Raw genomic sequence first — 10,702 nt, forward strand, 5'->3', positions numbered from 1 at the left:
GAAACACATTTTATAAGCTGTATTTTTTTTTCCATGTTCTTATTGACCACTGATAAGAAAAAAAAACATTTTAACAGAAGCTATTTGGTCTAAAACTCCACAGTCCTCAGTCTGCAATCAAGACTGAACCTGAGATAACTTTCAGAACATGCTAGAGTGAATGAAGTATACAAGCGGTGTCCTTTGTAATAGGATTTAGAAAAGTGTGTTTTAATGACGAGTGCAGGACAGGAAGGCGTGATTCAAATAAGCTGTTTTTACATGAAAATAGTGCCAGGAGGAAAACTTCTCAAAACAGTCCTGCAGCACAATCAGCTGCTTTACCCACATAAGAGCAGATTTCCTATAATATTACTAAAATCACATCTTCTCTGAAAGCACAGGTGCGCTGACGCAGAGTGGCTCATAAAAATCATAAGACCAGATTTCACAATAGTGCCACAAATTGTTGTCGAGATGCTCAAAGTCCCTGAACAGAGTTACTGTAAGTGACAGATTATTTTTTCAGCGGGACTCAAATGTTCTCAGCTTGTCTCGTAATGACAGTATTAATTTACTAAATCAGCTAATATTTGTATTATTTATAATATTTTTACTGTAGTGTGCGATAACTCTGACAGCATTTGGAGCACGTGGATAAACCCAGCAGAGTGGATTCTGCTGCAGGGCTGTTTTAATGAGCAGTGATTTAGTTTGTTTTTTTTAAACTGTGGCAACGTGTCTGCAGTGACATTTACAGTCTGACTAAATCCAAACTGACCACAGCTGCTGCTGTTCTGAAGAAACAAAAAAAATAATGTGTATGAAAGTATAAAAATCCTTCCCCTCTCTTCTACTTATAAGTTATTTAACGTGTGGATTTTCACTCACTCTCTTGATCGCTGTTTCTTTAGTGCAGACTCTGTCAGTGTGTTTGGGCACGTTTTCTTCCCTCCATCACTCTGACTGTAAAATAACAAAAGGGGCAATAATATAAACTGTAACTTAATTGTTTATTGTTGCCTTTTCCCCCTCCTGTGTCATTCTACTTCCTGTTGTGCTTTATTCATGCAGAATCTATCAAGCATGATAGCAGCTTTAGCGTTTTAGTATCTCTATGCAACCTAGATGGCCTTTATAATCCACAGCTCTGATGTGTAAAGGTCTGGGAACATGTTCTTTACAGCGCTGAACGAGCTGTGTTTACATCAAGTTTTAAGAATATAATAATGAAAGGAAATTAATCTAATTAATTTTCTGTCTTCTTTGCTGGTTTAAGAGTAAATAATTAAATCCTGCTATTTTTTTCTGGTTTGGTGTAGAGTGAAATGTTAGATACAGTAAGCTTTTATTTTTTCTACATAAAATATGAAACTGCTCCAATCAGTAAAAGATAGTAAAGTCTGCCTGTAGTGATCGATGAAAGCTGCACTCTCTTTGTTTTTAGGCACTGCTATAAAATCAGATTTCAAATATATTGCAAACCAGAAAATATTGGATTTCTCAACATCTTAAGACTCAAGGACTGCAGCTTTAAAGTTCAATATGCCAAAATGTGTAATATGTTTTGTTTTTTGTCTTTTGTTTTTCTTCCTAACAAGCTGAAATCTCAGTGCAGACTTTTTCCCATCTGTCCTTTCTTAACCTCCTCTTCATCAGCTTGTTTGAGCCATAAAATTACATCAATGTTGAAATGTGACAAACTTCAGCTCTGGTTTGATTCAGGAATATGTGTTTTTGTGAGATCAGTGACAGTTCTACGTGTTTGTGAAGCACTCAGGATGCTGCGCGTTGAAACTAAATAGGTGTTTGAGCTGAAATTAAATCATTTTTATTTATTTTACTTATTTATTTTTGTTTGTTTTAATGGTCATAACTGAAGTCATGTCGGGTGATATTAAAAACAGTGTTTAAGTTGTCAATTGATCGTGCCTGCTGCATAAAAACCTTCTGTTTTTGTTTTGTTTAATGAAGTTTTTTATTATTATTATTACACTTTTTGACTGTGAACTCATGCTGTTTTTGTACTTTGGAGCCCAGCAGAGGTCAAAGATCATTTAACTGTTTATCACACAGATCAGAGTTTTGCAGGGAGAATAAATCACATGTAATCAAGTCCAAATCCAGCCCACCACACAAAGTTAGCTCATCTGTTTCCAGTTGCATAACGAGCATAATCAAACCTCATCCTCATCCTGGCCCCAACAAACAGCTTCAACTCAGAGGATCAAAATATGTCGATTTAGGGATTATATTCCTGTTACAGATTGCCAGATTATAGAGTTTGTTTGTTTGTTTGTTTGTTTGTTTGTTTGTTTGTTTGTTTGTTTGTTTGTTTGTTTGTTTTCAGACTATGGCTATTTTTACAAGTCTACACATCACCCACAAAATCTGATTTCATGCCACTAAAACATTTCACACTGCAAAAGGCAAAAGATTGAAAGCCTTTTTTTCTTTTAAATTCTATAAACCATCAACTGAATAAGCACACAAAGCACCAGTGATGCATAAATTATAGAAGTGAAAGGCGTTACAGGTTTTCTGTGTGTGGAAACAGGCAGCTTAGACAAAGTTATACACACAAAGTACAGACTCGATATTATGATTTTTGCACAATATGCAAAAAAAAAATGTGGGGCGTTATCCCCAAAATATTAATTTCACAAGCAAAAGTGCAACAGTAGAAAAAGGACTCAAAGAAGAAAATGACTGAAGAAATGAGGCTACATCTAACTAACCAGTGTTTGTGTGTCTGTGTCAGCCACAATTTCATACAAGTATAATCGACTGAGCTGTGTGTGGGTAAAGTGGGTTGAAAAATTAGAACCTGTGTGAAGCAAGAGACATGCATTTACTTTTGGCCGACTTACTAAGTGAATTGGCTACAATTGTTTCAAAGACAATAAATATATTAGCAAAAGTTGAATTCAAACAATTACCTGTAAAAACTGGATACTAATTACCGTAGTACTTTATATTACCGTTGGTAACAATGTAGTAATAGTGGGGCAGTAAGAAACAAAAGCTAATAATGGCACAGTTACAAGTTATTACCACTTAATTACAAAGTAATTATCTTGTATCAACGCTGATATTTATGATGTTACCGGTACTGTAATGCTATCATTAGCCTATATCTGTGAATCTGAGTGAAATATGGGTGGAATATGCATTTGTGTAGTTACTTGTTTAGACCTAATTATCAAACATTTCTATACTATGCACGCTATGAACTAAGATTGCAAACATAGTAAACATTATGCATGCTAAACATTAGTTATTGTCATCTTAAATAGCTCAGAGCACAAGTATAGCCTCGGGGTGATGCAAGCTTCTCTATTTGTACAAGTGAAGTCATCTGAATAAATATATAAAACACAGCAAGAGGTGTGTAAACATCCTGAAGACATAAGCCAACATGCAAATTGACGCAAATGCAGACGAGGTCTTAAAAGACATGTTTGCATAAACAGTAACATTAGAATGCCTGTCCTCATCTGCCCCAAACAAAATGATAAAAGTGACATTAATATCAATTAAGACCCAGATGTTTTTCTGTTTGTTGTTTCTGACATAACGCAGAATTAATTCTAGTATTGTAATATGATAATAGTATTCTAAAATATAAAACATCAACCAACATTACCTTATTATGAGGTTACTACCAGTTTCTGCAAGTCAGTGTATAAAAATTTGAATACAGATATTCCTGTTTTGTTGCTAGCAGGTTATTATTTTTTTATCAACACATTACTATGATTAGCTTTTGGTTTTGCTCCATAGGCATATGGCCTGTTATTACCCATCTGCATAAATGTCAGTGTAATATTACTCAGCTCTTTATAGTTGTTGATACAAGATAATTATGTGTTATAATTATAATATAATTAATAAATAATTTTTATCTCCTCATTTCCAACTTGTTACCTCACTTTTACCATATTTTTACTGATCTATAATAGAAAGTACAACCATAACTATTAATTAAAAGGTAAAAGGGACATTTAGTTCTGTGTCTCCAGTCTAATGATGCATTTTTAAAGAGCAGAAACCTAATTTATGGAAAGAAAACCCATATAGGACAAATACCTGCTGGGCCCAACAATTTGCCGCTATGTAGCTAAAGTTACTTGATTGTGTACTTTGAGAAATGTATTAAATTACTTGCTAATTTTATGCTGTTGTTTCACTGCAACCTGGAAGTGCAGGTCTGTTTATTTGATTTTTAAATAATACTGCAATATTGCAACATCTGCAAATCTCTTATGTCTTTTGTCCCAGCTGCTTTTTTATTTCTTTACATGACTGCAGTGTTATCCTAGTAACCTCCAGCTCAAGCCTAAGTTGAAATTTTAAGGAAGTTTTGTTTTGTTTTTTTGGTACTTGACTTGAAATGTTGCTTATGTTTCAGGCACATGGGGATCATTGCAATATGGTCTTAGAGAATAATATATTGTACAGTATTTAAGCACAGTAGCTGGACTGAAAATCTTTTGCACTTTTAAGTTTTTTTTATTGTCCTTGTTTATCCTTGTTTTCACATCCAAATTCTGATGCAAATACAGGGAGTTGAACTTTTTTTTCTGTCTTATTTAATCAGCCCTTCCTGCTGTTGGATTTTGTTCAGATTTGTCTGCTAGCCACTGATGCCAATAAAGACAAACTTCTCAACAGTGAAAGTGTTTTGAGTGCATGTTGAGAAATTGTTTGGGTTTCACTGCATTAAGGATTGCTAATATTTTGTGTACAGTACAGTGTAAAAATGTAAGAATGTACTAATAATGTACTAAGATGCGTCCAAGAATAAGAGGTGTATTTTCTAATTGTAAACCTGGATAATTATGAGTCTGAGCTGAGGGTGGAAGAAGTACTCTAAGCTTAAATTGAACTTATTGGTATTACCATGTAGTAGAAATACTCTTGCTACAGATGTGTAGTTTAATTTTGCATTAAAATACAGTGGGGCAAAAAAGTATTTAGTCAACCACCGATTGTGCAAGTTCCCCCACTTAAAATGATGACAGAGGTCAGTAATTTGCACCAGAGGTACACTTCAACTGTGAGAGACAGAATGTGAAAAAAAAATCCATGAATCCACATGGTAGGATTTGTAAAGAATTTATTCGTAAATCAGGGTGGAAAATAAGTATTTGGTCACCTCAAACAAGGAAAATCTCTGGCTCTCACAGACCTGTAACGTCTTCTGTAAGAAGCTTTTCTGTCCCCCACTCGTTACCTGTATGAATGGCACCTGTTTGAACTCATCATCTGTATAAAAGACACCTGTCCACAGCCTCAAACAGTCAGACTCCAAACTCCGCCATGGCCAAGACCAAAGAGCTTTCGAAGGACACCAGGAAAAGTATTGTAGACCTGCACCAGACTGGGAAGAGTGAATCTACAATAGGCAAGCAGCTTGGTGTGAAAAAATCAACTGTGGGAGCAATCATCAGAAAATGGAAGACATACAAGACCACTGATAATCTCCCTCGATCTGGGGCTCCACGCAAGATCTCATCCCGTGGGGTCAAAATGATCATGAGAACGGTGAGCAAAGATCCCAGAACCACACGGGGGGACCTGGTGAATGACCTGCAGAGAGCTGGGACCAAAGTAACAAAGGTCACCATCAGTAACACACTACAACGGCAGGGAATCAAATCCCGCAGTGCCAGACGTGTTCCGCTGCTGAAGCCAGTGCATGTCCAGGCCCGTCTGAAGTTTGCCAGAGAGCACATGGATGATACAGCAGAGGATTGGGAGAATGTCATGTGGTCAGATGAAACCAAAGTAGAACTTTTTGGTATAAACTCAACTCGTCGTGTTTGGAGGAAGAAGAATACTGAGTTGCATCCCAAGAACACCATACCTACTGTGAAGCATGGGGGTGGAAACATCATGCTATGGGGCTGTTTTTCTGCCAAGGGGACAGGACGACTGATCCGTGTTAAGGACAGAATGAATGGGGCCATGTATCGTGAGATTTTGAGTCAAAACCTCCTTCCATCAGTGAGAACTTTGAAGATGAAACGAGGCTGGGTCTTCCAACATGACAATGATCCAAAACACACCGCCCGGGCAACAAAGGAGTGGCTCCGTAAGAAGCATTTGAAAGTCCTGGAGTGGCCTAGCCAGTCTCCAGACCTCAACCCCATAGAAAATCTGTGGCGGGAGTTGAAAGTCCGTGTTGCTCGGCGACAGCCCCAAAACATCACTGCTCTCGAGAAGATCTGCATGGAGGAATGGGCCAAAATACCAGCTACTGTGTGTGCAAACCTGGTAAAGACCTATAGTAAACGTTTGACCTCTGTTATTGCCAACAAAGGTTATGTTAAAAAGTATTGAGTTGTATTTTTGTTATTGACCAAATACTTATTTTCCACCCTGATTTACCAATAAATTCTTTACAAATCCTACCATGTGGATTCATGGATTTTTTTTTCACATTCTGTCTCTCACAGTTGAAGTGTACCTCTGGTGCAAATTACTGACCTCTGTCATCATTTTAAGTGGGGGAACTTGCACAATCGGTGGCTGACTAAATACTTTTTTGCCCCACTGTATAGTCATGATACAAAAAGTAAAAATTGTGGGGAACTTTGGGGTTCTTCAGAGAACTAGAGTTACAGAGAGTGATTCAAAAAAGAGGAAATAATCAGTGATCAGCAGTTGTCTGGGTGAAAAATGCCTTGTGGATACCTGAGGTCAGAGGGGTAACAGCCCTGCTGCTGATAGGAAGACAAAAATAACTCCGGAAATCAGAACACTGGAAAAAACTGTTGTCCGACAAGTCTTGATTTCTGTTGAAGCATTCAGACGGTAAAGTCAGAATCTAGCATAAACAGCATGATCGCGTGGATCAATCCTGCTTTGTATCAACAGTTCAGACTGATGCTGCTGACACTGTTGGTGTAGGGGATATTTTCTTGAGGCACTTTGGCCACCTCATTATCAACTGAGAACAATTTAAATGTCACAGCCTGCATGATGTTGCTCATGTCCATCTCTTTATGACCACATTGTACCCTCATATGATAACATGCCACATCAGAAAGCTCAGATCATATAAACTGGATTCTTGAACACGACAATGAGTTCACTGCACTCAAATGGCCTCCACACTCTCCAGATTTCAATCCAATAAGAGAACCTTCTGGAACAGGTGATTCGCATCATGAATGTGCAGCTGACAAATCTGCAGCATGCTGTCATATCAACATATCTGCCCTGTCAGATGCATGCGTACTGCAACTGATTCAAGTGAAAGATATGTGTATATGCAGCATTAGACTTGATTTTTTACTTGGTAATTTATTAATCAGTCATCTCATTGCAAGAAGGCAAAGTTTTGATTTACTGACATCAATCTGATTTTTTTTTCTTTAGAAAGGAGAAAGACAAGTCTGAGAAGATGTTAATATTGGAAACTGACAAAAAGTGGAACTTGAAACAATTCGAGGGCAAACACTTTTTGTTAAAACAAAGAGAGGTATCCTACTAGTCATCTGAATAAATATACAGTGTGCAAACATGCTGAACACATTTGCTAATATGTAAATTACATGAAATGCAAATATGCCTTAAGTATTCATGCAGCAAGATTGAAATCATGTGTTCATAAGTCATGCCTGTCATCACCTGCCTCCAGTAGACATTAATATGGCTTTAATATCAATGTGTGGCTTCAAGGGTCATACTTGAAGATAACTGCTAACAGTATTTTTTTACAAAGATATGGTTGTTCTCAGAATGTGTTAAGATACATCCATGGATAATGAAGCTGTGCATTAGTATATCTTCAGTGAAAATGAACTTTGGAGTAAATACATGACATGACTATGTCACAGTTTGAGAATGACAGTGACTTCACTGTGGTCGAACAGGAGATTTACATCATAGATCTGCAGCAACTGTGTGATATCATCATGTCAACATGGACAGAAATTCTCAGAGGAACCTTCCCAGCATTTTGAATTTATGCAACAAAGAATTAAGACTGCTTTGAAAGTAAAACTGGTCCTACCCAGTACTAGTAGGGTCTAACTGATGAAGTGACCTGTGAATGTCTATAGCATAACTTCTATATCATAACCATCTCACGACCCTTCAAATTAACCTTGTGACTATCCTATGTCTTTTGCACCAACGTAGTCCTTGACTACGTTCTGTCTTCTCAGAAATACCCCACAACAAAATGTTACACAGGAGATGTTAGGATAACTTCTACCGGAATGAAAATCATGAAATAATTGCACATTTTTCCCTGTGAAATTGCAAATTTCATGCAGTAGACCCTGTCGACGAATGATTCCAAATTTGGGCCAGGAATTTTTTCTGGTGCCATGATACTGAAAGCTTTTGCGAACCTGCAATAATCTGTTTTTGTGTGGGGTGTGTGAGGGGTAACATGATGGGATAGAGATTGGAAACCAGTACTTTGTGGAAAAGAGATCTTTTGGGGCCGAACATTTAAACTGGAAATTCAATTCAATTTATTTCAATTTTATTTATATAGCGCCAAATCACAACAAAAGTCGCCCCAAGGCGCTTCATAGATACAGAGAAAAACCCAACAATCATATGACCCCCTATGAGCAACACTTTGGCGACAAGGAAAAACTCCATTTTAACAGGAAGAAACCTCCGGCAGAACCAGGCTCAGGGAGGGGCGGGGCCATCTGCTGTGACCGGTTGGGGTGAGAGAAGGAAGACAGGATAAAGACATGCTGTGGAAGAGAGACAGAGGTTAATAACAGATATGATTCAATGCAGAGAGGTCTGTTAATACATAGTGAGCGAGAAAGGTGACTGGAAAGGAAAAACTCAATGCATCATGGGAATCCCCGGCGGCCTACGTCTATTGCAGCATAACTAATGGAGGATTCACTGAGCTGACTTATTGTACTCCATATAAGGTAGAAAACAATGCAACCTAAAACTGGGATTATTTAATTTGTTGAACTTTAACTTAAACCAGATGTTAGATGCCTGTGTTCTCACACTGCGCACTGCATTGGCAGTTGAGTTTAGTACCACATTTGAGTATTTCATCCAAAGTCTCAGGAGATAAAACTCCTTTTACAGAGCAATAGTTTAATGAGAGCACAAGATTCACAGATTGTGACACGTGGATCATCTCCATGTGCCGAAAAGCGCCGTGTGACGTGAACAATTTCCAAATTAATTCACAGTTTGCTGAGGTGAAAAACGATAACGTGTCAGTTTGCAGCCGATGATCAGATTATGAGCTCAGCCTCAAGCTGAGCTGAGAGAAAACAAGATCCATAAAGGTGCATGTAAACCTGCTAGAGTGAACATGGATATTGTGTGAGAGAGCTGGGAGCTCAGAGGCTGACTCATTTGCCTCTGATGTATGTCGAGCAGTGGGCAAATTGAAGCTGAGTGTCGACCGTGCTTAATTGTCATCGCCAATTAGTGCATTGTAGGACGCCCACAATGGATCAACTGTAGCGAGTAGAACGAAGTCCTTTGTGCTTCTCCAGTGGCCTGCGAGCCAGTCAAGACTCATTTAGTGGACTGAACAACGACGGAGCAGAAATGCCAACGAAAATGAAAACAAAAGACAGTTTAAGGAGGAAAAGAGGACGAGGAAAGAAAAAGAGAGGAGGAGGAGGGGGAATGTGGACAACGGTCACAGAGGAGGAAGGACCGGGCCTCTGCTCTCCCAACATGAGTGGAGAGTGCATGGCTTTGACACGCACACATACAACAGTACCCCCCCTCGACATTTATCGAGCCGCTACACAAAAGCTGGCAGGGCCCCAGTGTTCCCAGTGACCTGGTTGTTCAGACGCTCGTTTGGCCACATCGACGCTTTCAGCAGGCCTCTGATTGTCAGTGTGCTTTTACCAAGGTTAAAGGGTAGATCCACTGTTTTCTACTTAAATCCTTAATGAGATGGTTTTTTTTGTTGTTGTTGTTTTTATTGAACGCAATTAAGCACAAAACAACCTTCTAAACAGAGATTCACAGAAGCCTTCAACAAACCAGTGACAAGCCAGGCAGAAGAGGTTTCATGAGCTGCCAAACTGTTGGGGAATTGGTTTTGAAAGACAATTCCAGCTGATTGCAACTTATTCTATAAGGTCTGTTATGTGGATTATTCGCTAGCTTTGCAATTTCCAACTAATTCTAAAGATTTGGGGAAACAACGAGTTGGATAAAATAGCTTAAAAACTGTGTATATGAGGTATGAAGTGCAAGCTCCTTGCAGATTTTACAGAACAATAGACTGTCTTTCTTTAAAGATAGTAAACCAAATATAAACCAAATTAACGGTCGACATATTAAAGATTATGTCAAAAATGCATCTGCGTCTTGTGTAACAGAGACATAACAGCAGTTTGCTTGCTGGCTCGCCATGAATCTGGTGATTGTGTTATTTTGTTCTTGTTGCTGTTTATACAAAAACCATTGGACTGATTGTTGGTTATATTCATGGACAGGCAGACAGACAATTAATCATTAAATGCACAATGGCTACAGTCCTTGGCAAGTGACATTTGTAGACAAGAATTAGCAAAAAAAACAAAACAGATTAGCTATCATAGGTTTTTAGCTTAAAGGCCTTTACACGCCAACTGTGTTACAAAAAAAATGTCACGAAATTCCATATTTTTCTGATGGAAACTTGTCATATATCTATATCTACACACACACACACACACACACACACACACACACACACACACACACACACACA

This window comes from Pundamilia nyererei, unplaced genomic scaffold, assembly GCF_000239375.1.
Source record: "Pundamilia nyererei isolate P.nyererei 1_Seehausen unplaced genomic scaffold, PunNye1.0 scaffold00431, whole genome shotgun sequence".
In the NCBI taxonomy this organism is placed as follows: Eukaryota; Metazoa; Chordata; class Actinopteri; order Cichliformes; family Cichlidae; genus Pundamilia; species Pundamilia nyererei.